Here is a 15,850-nt window from a genome sequence, read left to right as displayed (position 1 = left end):
TACTGGCCCCCAAACATCTTGCCAAGCTATGTAGGCTGACAAGTGCTAGGCTGGAGGTCATGCAGGGTAAGTTCTCATTTTGGAAATACCTGAATGAGACTAGGTGCTGGCAGGTTGTAGACTTTTAAGGCCCCTTGGCTCAAAATCACCCTCTACTCTCAACCCTACATACAGGTCCTTTAGGGACTCCAGGTAATAAACTCTGATCCATGAACCAAATGTCCCTCAACACCTGTTTTTGGATGGTTCATGGGTTAAGACTATTTTATAATTGTTTTTTTCTTATTTATTTATTTTTTCTGCAATAGGGTCTCACTCTGTGTTATGGGTTGGCTGTGTGTTCCCACCAAATCTCATCTCAAATTGTTATCCCCACGTGTCAGAGCAGGGTCCTGGTGGGAGATGACTGGATCATGGGAGTTAATTTTTCCCTTGCTGTTCTTGTGATAGTGAGTGAGTTCTCAGAAGAACTGATAAAGTGTAGCACTTCCCGCCTTGTGCTCTCTCTCCTGCCACCATGTGAAGAAGGTCTTGCTTTCCCTTCACCTTCCACCATGATTGTAAGTTCCCTGAGGCTTCCCCTGCCATGTAAATTTGTGAGTCAATTAAATCTTTTTTCTTTGTAAATTACCCACTCCCAGGTAGTTCTTTATAGCAGTGTGAAAATAGACTAATGCACACTGTCAACAAGGTGACAGTGCAGTGGCATGATCATGGCTTACTGCAGTCTCAATTACCCTGGCTCAAGCAATCCTCCCACCACAGCCTCCTGAGTAGCTGACACTATAGGCACATACCAGCATGCCTGGCTAATTTTTTTAATGTTTTATAAAAATGAGGTTTCATGATCATGTTATTGCTTGAGATGCTCTTGAACTCCTAGGCTCAAGTGATGCTCTGTCCTGGGCCTCCCAAGGTGATGGAATTATAGGCATAAGCCACGGAACCTGGTCAATATTTAAAATCATTTTTTATAATAAAAAAGAATATTATTTTGTGACATGAAAATTATATTACATTCAAATTTCAGTGTCCACAAATACAATTTTATTGGAACACAACCACACTTAATTTGCTTATCCGCAGTGTATGGCTGCTTTCCTGCTACAATTACTATGTTGAGTAGTTTTGAGAAACCTGATAGCCCACAAAACTGCAACTGTTTACTATGTGGCCTTTTCCAGAAAAAAAAAAAATTGTTGATTCCTATTCTAGATCATCTATGATCAGTGATTGGTGCCAAGCCATATTTCCAGACTTAGTTTTTCATTTGTTTAGCAACTGAAAAGTGTATAGTCAAGGGGCTAAAATCCTTTTTACTTCTAGTTTGGAGGAATTAAGGTAGAGAGGTAAATACACTAATTATAATTTACACATTTAATAAAATATGCAATTTTAAAGTATTCAAGGAACTCTCTCTCTAAAACACAGACAGACAGACAGACAGACAGACAGACACACACACACAAACACACACACATGCATACACATAAATAAAGAAGTGACAAACTAATGCATATTCTAATAGTGAGTCAAGTGAGAATAACATCAGCTCATGAATATAAATTTTGTTTAGTTTATATGATTAGTAAATTGACATTACTGTACTTACTGTATTTTCTTGGAAAGTGCTCTAAACCTGAGAAAATTATTCCTAGTATCTAATACATCCTTTGAAAGAGCACGTGAATTTTCTGTAAAAATGATTTCCTCCATTAGGTTTGGAGAATACAAATTTTCCAACATTGGGGGCAAAAATAGAATCATACTAATATTTGAATATCTATACATTTCCATCATTAGTGATATTTAGAAAAAGTCATTTGTGTTCAAATATTCCCAGTGGTAGTTTTTGGTAATTAGTGAGAGATTGCTTTAAAAAAATCATAAATATTATACATGTGTCTATATGTTTTCCTATCTAAAAACTCAACCATAATGTAACCAAAAATTAGTATGTTCAAAAGACACTAAAAGTTTTCTAGATGAAAAGAACATTTCTTGCTTATTAACATAGATCTACAAGATTTTACATCATTTTAGGTGACTTTTTATAGGTTTAAAAAACTATTCTTGGTCTCTCTCAGTCCTTTAAGACAACAATCTATTGTCTGTCATGGCACTGAGTCATGGAATTTTTAAGATTTTTTTTTCAACTTCTCCAAACAACACCGACTCTTAAAAATATACTTAAATATCTTGGGTGGGGGTGGGGAGAAAAATATATGTACTTAAGTATCTCCGTAATTATAAAAAAAATGGTACTAAAGTAAGGCCTAAAGTGTATTTCTTAAAATCATTATTTTTATGGACAGAAAATGTTAAAATGAACTTAAATTAAAAAGTTGTTGAAGGTATTTTGATAATTTAAAATATTTTTAGTAAAAAATTAAGTGGAGGCTAAATTCCTATGTTGATATCCCAACTAATGTAAATTTTCAGTCACCCCACAAAAAAAAACATTTTGCTTTGTCTCTCACACAATTCCCCATGTACTATGAATGTTCCTGAAAGACATAGTTTTGTTACTTAAGAAGAAATAGCTAGTCTTGAAGAATTGGCTTGTGGTATATGAGCTTCTGGGATTTTATGAAGATAATTCTAACATGAATAGTTATGAGTTTAGATGTGGTATGCACGAACTACAGTGAGAATACAGAGGAAGGAAGCCTCCAACATCATCAAAGCTCTATGGATTCATGATCTGAACTGCCAATTATCTCTTTTATTTAAGGGCAAAGCCAAATTGTGTAAATTATAATCCGTATTCATTACTATTCTCTAGGGAAATGGTTGAAATCCCAGTCTTCTCTTTTGAATGGCTTCCTCTTGTCACAGAGATATACTTCTGGAAAAGTTATGTCTTACTAGAAGAAAGTAATTCACATAATGTCCTCACACACATAAGAGGATCAGATTTGGCTCTGGAAAAATTATAGTTATTTTGCTACAGAAAATAGTCTACCTTCTTGAGTTAATTTATATTTAGAAAAAGATAACAACAACAAACCAATTGGGTGGATGAAGCTTCAGAAACCTCTTTTGCTATGCAGATAGTAAAATTTGGGGTCAATATTCATGTATCATGGCCATTGTTATCCAGAAGACATAAGAACACTTAAATATATAAGACACAATTTTATTTCTTAGGATTTGTGCATACATTAACACTGGCAAAGTAAGGTGAAGCATCGCTTATATAATCATTTTAAAAGGTTATAGATGTTGTTTTGAGCTTCAGTTCATTTAATTAGACAAAATTTTTCATTTACTCAAGTGAATATTACTATCTCAATTCCAGCCTTTATTTTTAAAATATACAATGGCACTCTATGCCAAATGGTTTTGAATCATATTCTAGATACATGATAATTTTATTCTGGTGACCTAAGCAATTCTATCTAGTTTGCAGTGCAGCAGAGTACACGCTTTGGATTCAATACCATTTTTCAAGGGAAGTAAGAAAATCTGCTTTGCATTTAAGACTATGATGTAATGTCTCACATTTGCAGATTATTTAAAATGAAAAACAGGTTTTCACCGCTTGGAAGCTTATATTTTCAGTGGTACTCATGACAGGCAAAGCACATTTGAGGCAAAAATACATATATATATATATATATATATAACTTTCAACTGGTGGGCCTGATCAGAGCAGGTGACATTAAATAATTAACAAGTTCTTTTTCCAAACCACACACCATGCTTTAATTAATATCATTCCTTAAAATAACGGGTTGTTTACCAAGGCTGCCTCTGCAAGCTGATTGCTGCTCACAAAAAAAAAACCTCTGAGACATGACTATGCCCAAGGGATTGCTTTCACTTCATTGTTTATAATAACTACAAACAAAGAGCAGCAAAAGCTCATCTCGCCCTCCATGAAGCGTCCTGACAATCTGCCAGTTTAGTCACCAATAATAATGAGACTGGCACCAGCAATAAGCCCACTGCTAATCTAATGAGGGCCTGTTTCATTCCCCCATTGATATTACAGCAGCTGCTAAGCACCCGATGTTTAGGACATATAAACAAGAGGTGTGTCTCCAACTAGTTGAAAGATAATTACCCCCACAATATGGCCTTGATAGCACACACAAGCAGCAGCACTGTCTTATTTTGCTGTAACATTTCCTGGAGATAGAATATTCTGTCAAGAGTACAAAATTAATGAGGTCATCTGCCTATGCTAAGCTTGAAAAAGGCTCAATTAGTTATTGTTGCTGGTGGGGTTTTGTTGTTACTATTTTGCTTTTTTTTTTCCCTCCAGCCATCCATGTAGATACGAACATACATGTGATTTACGAACTTGTGTATATAAGGACCATGTGATGTCACTTCCTTCACTTAGTTCCTGGGGTGAATGCAATTATAAGCAGATGGGCAAATGACATGATTCCACTGCTAATGAACCTCCCTACTGAGGAAGAGGACAGTGCATTACCCTTTTGTACTTCAGACTCTTAATTATCACTTTTTTTTCAGTGTGAATATTACACATGCAAACATCTTTGAATTTAAGGCATGTTGATGGAGCATTATGGACATCATTAACTGCCTCTGTTCTGGAGGCAGTTCTGAAGCAACAAATGCTGCTGAATGCTGCAGAAAAAGACATCTAGTACGGGCAGAATTGCCACACTGGATTCTAAATTAATCGCCTGCAAGTGAGGGGAGATCTTAGTAAACATGTCGTTTGTTTGTTAAGGAACAAATCTCAGAAAGATCCTTTCAGTCTCTGTTTTACAAAAGAAGGAAGGGGAAAAATGTAACTAAAAGCATTCTGCTCAAGGCAGGGACATTTTGTGCATGCTTCAGTGCATATGTTAGAAGCTAACTGATCCTTTAATTTAAACATAGTCATAATCAAGTACTGTTATCATTAGAAATTACTCATAATGCACTAACAATTTTTTTTTAACCGAGTCTAAAATCTTTTCCTGACAAGATATCGTGATTACCCTGTCAGTAGGCCAAGAGAATTGGATCATTTCCATAGTATTTAAAGAGGAGTGTTATGAAACCCGGGTCACAGCCTATATCTTAAATATCCAAAGTATAGAAGGTTCTATAAATATAGATCTATTAATGAACATTCCTCATATACCTAAGCAAATCAGACTTATGGGACTATTTTAGACACTCTTGATAGTACATCAATTTAGGAGCGTGCTTGATTTGCCTGTTTTAAAGGAATTTCAAAACTTTGGACATATTTATAACAAATTTGTATCTGAAATTCATATTTAATGTAGTGACCCATACTTTATCTGGAACGTTTCCCAGAATAAAAAGAATATGTCTCCTTTTTCAGGTTGGTTATCTGATTTTTAGTGTTAGCATTACCTAGAGTAAAAGAGAAACATCATTATTCTTTGATTGTTTAGCACCAGTTATTTATTTTGGGATTTTATACATTTCTAGATTACTTAAGCCACCATATTTTCTTAATTTGAGCTGATTATTAGCAGTTCCTCAATTGGAGAAGATAAAAATAAAACGTACAAGGAAATTCATTTGTGGGAAAAAAGTCAAAAGTGAAGCCTAGTTTGCTGCAGACACAGAAGAATGAATGCTGGAAGGTAATCATGAATTCTGATGCCACTATACTCATTACTGTGCATCCTTAGACAAATCAATGAACTTCTCTGAGACCCATCTTTCTTGTTAATAAAATAAAATAGGTTAATTTAAACATTTTAAGATTTTATTGATTTTAAAATAATATTTTTTAACTATAGTAAATCCACTCCAAAGATATTTTGTCTCATTTGGCCTTAAAGATAGCAGAAAACGTAAGCTGGTAAACTCATCTCAAATTGGTTAAATCAGACAGGAAAATATTATTGTACATTTTTTTTTCCGTATGTGCTATGGAACTGATAATACAAGCCATTGTGTTCTTTTTCCATTTCTGTAATAACAAAGTACAGTGGGCCCTGTGTATCCAAAAGTTTCCCATCCACAAATTCAACCAACAATGGATCAAAAATATTTAAAAAAAAAAAAACAGCAAAAAATAACAATACAACAATAAAACTAATATAATTTAAAAAATAATACAGAATAACAACTATTTACATAGCATTTACATATTATTAGATATTATCAGTAATCTAGAGATGATTTAAAATATACCAGAGAATGTGTGTAGGCTTATGCAAATACTAAGCCATTTTACATAAAGAAATAAGCATTTATTGATTTTTGCATCCACAGGGATCCTGGAATCAATCACCCATGGATACCAAGGGACAACTGTAACAGAAAATTTAGTGACTTGAGACAACACATATTTATTATCTTATACTTTCAGAAGTCAGCAGTTTGAAATGGCTTTCACTGGGCTAAAATGAAGGTTTCTGAAGAGCTTAGTTCCTTCTGCAGTTTTTGGGGAAAATCTACTCCCTTGACTTTTCTGACTTTTATTTGCAAAACTGCATCCCTTGACTCATAACTACTACTTTCATCATCAAATCTGGCTGGGTGGAGTCTTCAAATCTCTCTCTGACTCTGATTCCCCTGCCTTCATTATAGAGGGACCCTGTGATTATGTTAGGCCTACCTGGCTAATCCAGGATAATTTTCCCATTTCAAAACTCTTAAAACACCAAGGTTTTTTCAGACAATGATTATAAAGAGACATAGATAATACATAGAATTTGTGCCCTAAAGAATCTCAGTGGAAGAGACTGACAAAGAAGCTGCCAATTAAATTATAGACAATTAGGGCAAGAAGTCATGCGATGACATTGGAATGTATCTAACTCATTTTGAAAGATGGAGTGTTGAAAGAAATACTATCAGAAGATGGGAACTATCTGAGATAAGTTATGGAGGGTAAGAATGGGCTTGGGCAGATGATTCCCTAAGAGAGAACAGCATGAGCAAAGGCAAAGTGACAAGTAGGTTTCTTAAAGATAATAGAAAGTAATTAGATATGGGCATATACACTGGGGAGAGGTGAGTGGTGATCAATGAACCTGAAGCTGAAATCAAAGCCCTAGATCATAGAGGGCTTTATATATGTTAAGGAGAAGGCCCTGCAAACACTGAAACAATTCAACCAGGGAAGTATATGATCAAGTATGCATTTAAGGAAAATGTGTATTTGTATGAGAGTAAGTCAGCCTTATCTACAAAGATACCAGTAATATACATATTGCTGTGAATAACATATGAGATTGACATTATTTTAGGCAGTGGTAATAAATATGGAGAGAAGAAGATGTATTTCAGTGAGACAGGCACAATTGTGTTTCAGGAGCAATTAAGTATAGAGATTAAAAGGCTTGACTAAAAGTTTTTCTATACTTATTTGGTTAAGTAAAAACAGTTCCCATTTACTAAAATATAGAGTACAAAAGGATTATATTGTGGTGTAAAGATGATAAGTTTAGTTTTTATAAGTTTAGAATTAGGGTGCTAAGAAAATTGTAAGGTGAGTTGTTTTGTAGACAAATTTATAGTGTCTAAGGCTCTTTGTAAAAGTCAGCATTTGAAATATAGATTTGAAATTTATCTAAATATAGCTGGTAGAAGTCATGACAGTAGATGAACTATTCCAGGAAACATTTTTAGAGTAAGAAGTCAAGAAAAATGAATAGAGGGATACGATAAAACCTAATTATCTAAAGGACAGACAGAGTCTATAAAGCAGATTGAAAAAGACAGGCCAGATGGTTAGAGGAAGAACAAACAGAGAATAAGTCATGAAGGCTGCAGTAGGAGGGAGTTTTAAGGACCATACAGTGGTCAAATCAAGTATGATAATAGCTAATAAAATATTTAATATGATTTAGAAACTAGAGGCCATTTTGACCTTGCCAAAAATGAGACCTTAATTTATAATAAAGAGATAATCAAGTTGAGGAGGTAATGTAAAGATGCAGGATGTTACATACACACACGTGCATACTCACATGCACGAAGTATATACGAAGTATATAATCACATGAAGTTGTGTTAGCCTATATGTGAAGTAGCTGCTTATTTCTTCCTCTTCTGACACCTTTGCCTGATCCTCCAGTTTTAGCACTGTGTTGCATTTATAAGTGGCTCAACAGACACAGATTTAAATGAGCTGTTTTCTCCCTTTCTATGCCATTTCAGTTTATGGTCAATTATATCCTCATCTCTGAAAATCACAGGTGTATCTGCTACTGGGAAGAACATGAAAAACATAATGCTCTTGCTTCTTTCAAATATTCATTTTAATTAAAAACAAACAAGACATGAAACTTCAGTGATAATTTTACTATTATTTTTTGACACCAGGGTTTTATAAAACTAAAATATCAGAATTTTGTATTTAAATTTTTTTTTTAATTTTAATATGTTTTGGGGGAACAGGTGGTGTTTGGTTACATGAATAAGTTCTTTAGCGGTGATTTCTGAGATTTTGGTGCACCCATCACCCAAGCAGTGTACACTGTACCCAATATATGCAGCTTTTTATCTCTTGTCACCCCCTACCCTTTCCCCCTAGTCCCCAAAGTCCAATGTATCATTCTTATGCTTTTGCATCCTCATAGTTTATCTCCCACTTATGAGCAAGAACATACTAGGTTTGATTTCTCCATTCCTGAGTTACTTCACTTAGATGAATAGTCTCCAATTCCATCCAGATTGCTGCAAATGTCATTATTTTGTTCCTTCTTATGGCCGAGTAGTATTCTGTGGTATATACAAAACACATTTTCTTATCCACTCATTAATTGATAGACATTTGGCCTGGTTCCACATTTTTGCAACTGTAAAGTGTACTGCTATAAATGTGTGTGCAAGTATCTTTTTCATATAATGACTTCTTTTCCTCTGGGTAGACTCATACCTACTGGTGGGATTGCTGGATCGAACTAGATCTACTTTTAGTTCTTTAAGGAATCTCTACATTGATTTCCATAGTAGCTGCACTAGTTTACATTCCCACCAATAGTGTAAAAGCATTCCCTTTTCATCATATCTATGCCAAAATCTATTATTTTTTGATTTTTTTGATAATGGCCATATTCTTGCAGGAGGTATTGCATTGTGGTTTTGATTTGAATTTCCCTGATAATTAGTGATGTTGAGCATTTTTCCATGTGCTCGTTGGCCATTTGTATATCTTCTTTTCTTCTTTTAAGAATTATCTATGCATGTCCTAACTTTTTTTTTTGGAAATGGAGTCTTGCTCTGTTGCCCAGGCTGGAGTGCAGTGGCACAATCTCATCTCACTGAAACCTCCATCTCCAGGGTTCAAGCCATTCTCTTGCCTCAACCTCCTGAGCATCTGGAAATACAGGTGCATGCCACCACATCCACTTAGCACAGTTTTTGATGGGATTGCTTCTTGTTTTCTTCCTGATTTGTTTGAGTTCTTTGTAGATTCTGGATATTAGTCTTTTGTTGGATGTACAGATTCTGAAGATTTTCTCCCACTCTTTGAGTTTTCTGTTAACTCTGCTGATTATTTCTTTTGCTGCACAGAAGGCTTTTAGTTTTGTTAAATCCCATCTACTTATCTTTGTTTTTGTTGCATTTGCTTCTGGGTTCTTGGTCATGAAGTCTTTGCCTAACACAGTGTCTAGAAGGATTTTTCCGATGTTATCTTCTAGAATCTTTATGGTTTTGCATATTAGATTTAGGTCTTTGATCCATCTTGAGTTGATTTTTGTATAAGGAGAGAGATGAGAATCCAAATTCATTCTTCTACATATGGCTTGCCAATTGTCCCAGAACCATTTGCTGAATAGCGTGTCTTTTCCCCATTTTATGTTTTTGTTTGCTTTGTTGAAGATCAGTTGGCTGTATTTGGCTTTATTTCTAGGTTCTCTATTCTGTTCCATTGCTCTATGTGCCTATATTTATACCAGTTCCATGCTGTTTTGGTGAATGTGGCCTTATAGTATAGTTTGCAGTTGAGTAACTTGATGCCTCTAGATTCTTTTTTTCTTAGTATTGCTTTGGTTATGTGGGATCTTTTTGGTTCCATATGAATTTTAGGATTGTTTTTTTTCTAGTTTTGTGAAGAATGATGGTGGCATTTTGATAGGAATTGCATTGAATTTGTAGGTTGTTTCTGAAAGCATGGTCATTTTCACAATATTGATTCTGCCATCCATGAGCATGGGTTGTGTTTCTATTTTTTGTTTCATCTACAATTTCTTTAAGCAGTGTTTTTTTAGACTTCCTTGCAAAGTTCTTTCACATCCTTGGTTAGGTATATTCCTAAGTATTTTACTTTTTACTTTTTTTTTTTTTGGCTATTGTGAAAAGGGTTGAGTTTTTGTTTTGATTCTCAGCTTGACTGCTGTTGATATATAGCAGAGCTACTGATTTGTGCACATTAATTTTGTTTCCTGAAACTTTACTGAGTTCATTTACCCGTTCTAGGAGCTTTTTGGATGAGCCTTTAGGGATTTCTAGGTGTACAATCATATCATCAGCAAACAGGGCCAGTTTGACTTCCTCTTTAATGATTTGGATGCCCTTTATTTATTTCCTTTACTTGTTTGATTGCCCTGGCTAGGACTTCCAGTAGGGTGAATAGATGTGGTAAAAGTATGCATCCTTGTCTTGTTACACATCTCAAGGGGAATGCTTTAAACTTTTCCCTGCTCAATCTAATTTTATACTAAAATAAATCTATGCTAATATTATGCTCTCCTCTTTAGAATAAAAAGTTTAAAAATAAGGAGTCATCATTTGTAAAAAACAAATATGTGTAGATATTCCTCATCAGCATCTAGATCTATTTGCTTTAGAGTCAGAAAAATTATAATGTTGTAATTTTCCTCAAGTTATTTGTTCTCTGTGAGCCCTGCCACTGAGAACTTTTTCACTGATAGAGGTAAAAGACATTCTGTATTTTTAAAACAGTCATTCAAATTTGTATTAAAAAATGCAAAAACAATATAGGAGAGACACAACATTTATACAATTTTATTTTCAATTGACAGTCTGATGTTTTTAAATAAGAATTGGAAGTCATGCTTGAGACTTAATGCATTTTTAAGCTTTTAAATCATAGCAGAAAAATGTCAAATGGCATGTGAAAATTGTCAAACTTTGTTTCTGAAAAATCATTTATGTAGTCTTCCTGATAACATTACATATACTTCTCTTTGCTTTCTTTTTAAATATAAGCCTCATTAAAAGTAAATTCAACATTTAAACTCTGGAATGGCATCATAATATGCAAATTGATTTAAAATTTTCATCTCACAGATAAAATACTTCTTTTTGACAAAGGCAACTTTCAACGTTATAAAATATATATTCAATTCTAGTAATTTATTATGAGATAGACATAAATATTATACCTATTGTGAATGTAAGGGGTGTAATGAGGTTCTCAAACAGAGGAACTGAAGCATGGGAAACTGAAGTAATTTGCCCAAAGTAACATAAGTGGTCAATATCTAAAATAATCAGAAAGATTCAAAGACCCTTCTTGAGCTATATGAGTGTAAAGTCACTATATGAGTTAAGAGGTTAGATTATGTGAATGCAAGTTTCTTAATGATCTATCTTTACCCTATATTTTGCAGAGGACACTGCCCACTACCAAGTGAGAGAAGCCTATCTCTCTCAACCCTTTGCAGTAGCCAAGCTGAGGACATTGTTCTAGACAGGACAACAATAGTAGGATTGCTGGTGATACTCTCTCTCACTCTCACTCCTGAATTGGATTTTGTATTCTCTTATGTCTTGGATTAACTTATTTGTTTATTTGGATTCAAATTGGTGAGATTCTAGATATGAGGTACACTTTTTGTGTATGTATGTATGCATGTGTGTGAGGAATGGAGGTAGTGTGGAGGTTGGGGGAATCGAATGGTAAATAGATTCTGATGGAACCTCTTTTGAGAAAACTAGCTTGAGACAAATAGGTGGTGCTTTTTCTTGTTTAATCCAATTTTCTAGTGTCTTCATCTTTGGAAATTAGGCTCGAACCTTCTTAACAAAATCTTAATATTTCTCTTTTGGTATATATATATATATATATATATATACATATATATATATATATACCTATATAAAGCCACCTTTCAGACACTTTGGGAGGCACTTGCTTGTGACTTGTAATATGGCACAGATTTAGGCATCTCTTAGATGTTGAAGTCAAATATTACCTAAAGGGCTCCAAATAGTACCCCAAATTCTAAAGTATATTTAGGAACTATTAAGAGTGTAACTTCCATTCAAACCACTTATCATAAATGCATTGTGTTTTCAACAGGAATCCTAGAGCTTACTTCATAATGGACAATGTTTTTCTACATTTTTTAAGCTCTACTCTCTTTCTTTGGAGCGTTCCACTCAGAAATTTATTACTCTCACAAAAGAAAATTTGATGTTAAGACGAATGCTTTATCATTGATAAAACTTATTTTAACATATCACTTTCTATTAATAAAAAGAAAAATACAACTTGAAGTCATTTGAGATTTTTGATCATTATCATTGTCCCTTAGAGATAGTATTAAGGGGGATTAGTGTTATTTTAGCAGCCATATCTTTGCTGCTGACCAAACTGTATGCAGCTAGTGTGCAGGATTCTTTTCATGAAGTGTATGAATTAGCTAAAATTCTATTAGAACCTCAGATCTCCTGTGAGTATATATGTTAGATTTCTAATGAGTATATGCAGAATATTAGTTTAATAAGCCAAAGAAGAAAAAGCAGTTCCATAGCCCACTCTAATAAATCATGATTCTGAGTCTCTTCCCTGTTTAGGTGGTTTAGTCAACAGGGTTATTATCAAATAGTCTCCCTGTATGCTATTCTCAACAAAATCAAGTATCTATTTCAATACATCTAAAACGGAGTTGAGGAGAAAGCCTGTCTAAAACAGAAGAGAGCAAGGCAAAAATCCACAAGAAAGCAGGATTTTAAACTTTAATATGAGACAAAGTAAAGTCAACTCAAACAACATTAAAGACCACTTTTTAATAATAAAATTCACATTTAATCATAAATATAAATAAGACAATAATGAATATCTATACAAAAAACAACAAAAATTACTTTTATAAAGCACAAAGTATAGAAATTGGATGGAAAATACATAAAAACACATTAAAATAGGAGATTTTAACGTAACACTTTCAGTATAAGACTGGTCAAGAGAAAAACAATAAATAAGATCAATAAGACTTAAATAAACATGGTGATTTTATGGATCAACCTTGCAACCTGATAATAGGCATAGCACTTTCTTATCTAGCTATGGAATACATGTAACAACAACAAAGTTGGTTAGGTTACAAAGTGAGCATCAGTAAGTTTAATAAACCAGAAAAAAACTTACTCTGATCACAACAAAATAAATATAAAACGAATGACAAAATTACAAAAACACCTTCCATGTGGAAATTTAATAACATTGTATCTAATGCTTTGTGAAAGTTTTAATAAAATCCAAAATTATAAATTTCTAAAATATAAGAATAAAAAGATCACAACATATAAGAGTATATTAGCTATATTAAAGCTATATCAGAGGAAAATCTACAAGTTAAATATTTTTTTCTCAGTAAAAAATGAAAGAAAATATAAATAAATTAAATTTACAGTTCAGAAATCGAGGAAAAGAACTCCAAAGTAATCCCAAATAAAAGTACAAAATAAAAGTATGAGACAAATCAATAGGTCGAGCATACAAAGGTGGCCTGATATTTCAAAACCCAATATGATTTTGAAAGAAATACTAGAATAGCCACTAGCTAACTTGATTCAGAAAACAGGAGGAAAGTAAAAAATAAATGCATAGATAGAAATAACCATAGAAATAACCATAAAAAGATGTTATAGTTTAAAAGAATTATAACAGAATAATTTATAGACCTTTTTGCATATACATTCATAAACCTAGATAATTTTGTCGTAAATCAGTTTACTAAATTTTAATTCAGTAAATGTCAAAAAATCTTTAAAAGACTCATTTTTCTAGAAGAAATAGGATTTAAAATATTATTATTAATAACTTTATAATTTTCTCCATTATTTTCTATTTTATACAAAATAAATATTTTCTATAAATTCTATAAATTTCTAAAAATACTTTGTATAAAAAGTTTCCATAAATAAATAAATAAAATATTTTATATTTTATGGAAAATAACCTATAAACAAAGTATCACATCTGGATTATTTCCAGTGCAATTTTATCATACATTCAGGTAGTTCACATGGTATATGAATTGTTCTGGAATATGTGTTTAAAATTATTTTATGAAGTAAGTGTATTATTCCATGTAAACTTGATGAAAATAGCACAAAATAGAAAACTAGACATAATATGTATTTCATTGTAACAGTAGCAAATTAAAATATTAACAACCACAAAGTAACAACACATTAAGAAAATAACACAGAATGATCACATTAGATTTATTCCAGAAATGTAAATTTAGGACAGTATTAAGAAATCCACTAATATAATATATATTAACAGAGCTAATGAAAAAATATGATTTTCTGTAAAGGCTTTGAAAATCCTTTGAAAAAGTTCTACAACCACTTTTAATAAGAACATTCAGGAAATCAAGGATTAATGGAAATGGGCACAGCGATGCCTACTTGTGGTCTCAGCTATAGAATAGAATGTTGTGGAAGGATACCTTGATCCCAGGTGTTTGAGACCAGCCTGAGCAACATGGCAATACCTTCTCTCTAAAAAAATTAAAAAGTAAAATAATAAAAAGAATTGATGAACACTCAAAATATTTAGGTGTGTGTGAATTTCTAAGGTGACATTGATTGTAATTATTCTGAAAATACAAGATGTTTAAAACACATGCATTCTAAGATTGGGGACACAACAGCATACCTACTATTTGCACTTCTGTTTAATATTGTAATAGAAGCATTGGTAGTGCAACTTAGACAAAAAAAAAATGAAACGTAGACACAAGACTGAAAGAGATTTTCCCTAATATACCTGGAAAACTCTACAAAAATCAATGATAAAACTAATTCAAACAATAAAATACATTAGTTAGATAACATCATACAAATCAGTATAGACAAATGACTTAATCAACTTAACTAAATCAACACAAATAATAGCATATAAGAGTAAATTCTATTTACAATAACTGTGAAGAAGATACCATTGTTAAGAATGACTGTGACAAGAATTATGCAAAGCCTAGCAATATAAGTTTAAGGTTGGCCTGAAAGATACAATGTAGGCTAAAATATGATATATACACATCATAGAAATATCAGTTTCCATAAACTAATTCATTAGTTTACTAGACCCAGAAAGAGTCACTCTTTTTTTTTGTTTCATTTAGAGGGAAAATTTGATAGTAAAGGTTCTAATTGAAAGACAAACATACAAGAACAACTTGTAAAAGAAGAATTAAGAGTAGTACTGTCCCTACCGTCTGTTAAAACATACCATAAGTCCTCTATTATTGTGCTTGTATGGTAATGACACATGAAGACAGAGGTGTAAATTTGTATCAATATTAGGAAATCTACTAATATAATATCCCATATTAATATATCTAATAAAAAACAATTAGGTAGGCATGGAATGCCTGCCTGTAGTACTAGCTCCTTAAGAGGCTGATGCAGGAGTCTGGAAGCTTGAGGCCAGTGGAATAAGAAGAGTGTAATAAATGACACAAGTATATATGAAATTTTCGGGCTGGGCGCGCTGGCTCATGCCTGTAATCCCAGCACTTTGGGAGGCCGAGGCGGGTGGATCACGAGGTCAAGAGATCGAGACCAACCTGGTCAAAATGGTGAAACCCCGTCTCTACTAAAAATACAAAAAATTAGCTGGGCATGGTGGTGTGTGCCTGTAATCCCAGCTACTCAGGAGGCTGAGGCAGGAGAATTGCCTGAACCG

The sequence above is a fragment of the Cebus imitator genome, unplaced genomic scaffold (assembly GCF_001604975.1).
Source record: "Cebus imitator isolate Cc_AM_T3 unplaced genomic scaffold, Cebus_imitator-1.0 Scaffold65, whole genome shotgun sequence".
NCBI lineage: Eukaryota > Metazoa > Chordata > Mammalia > Primates > Cebidae > Cebus > Cebus imitator.
This window is presented reverse-complemented; position numbering follows the sequence as displayed.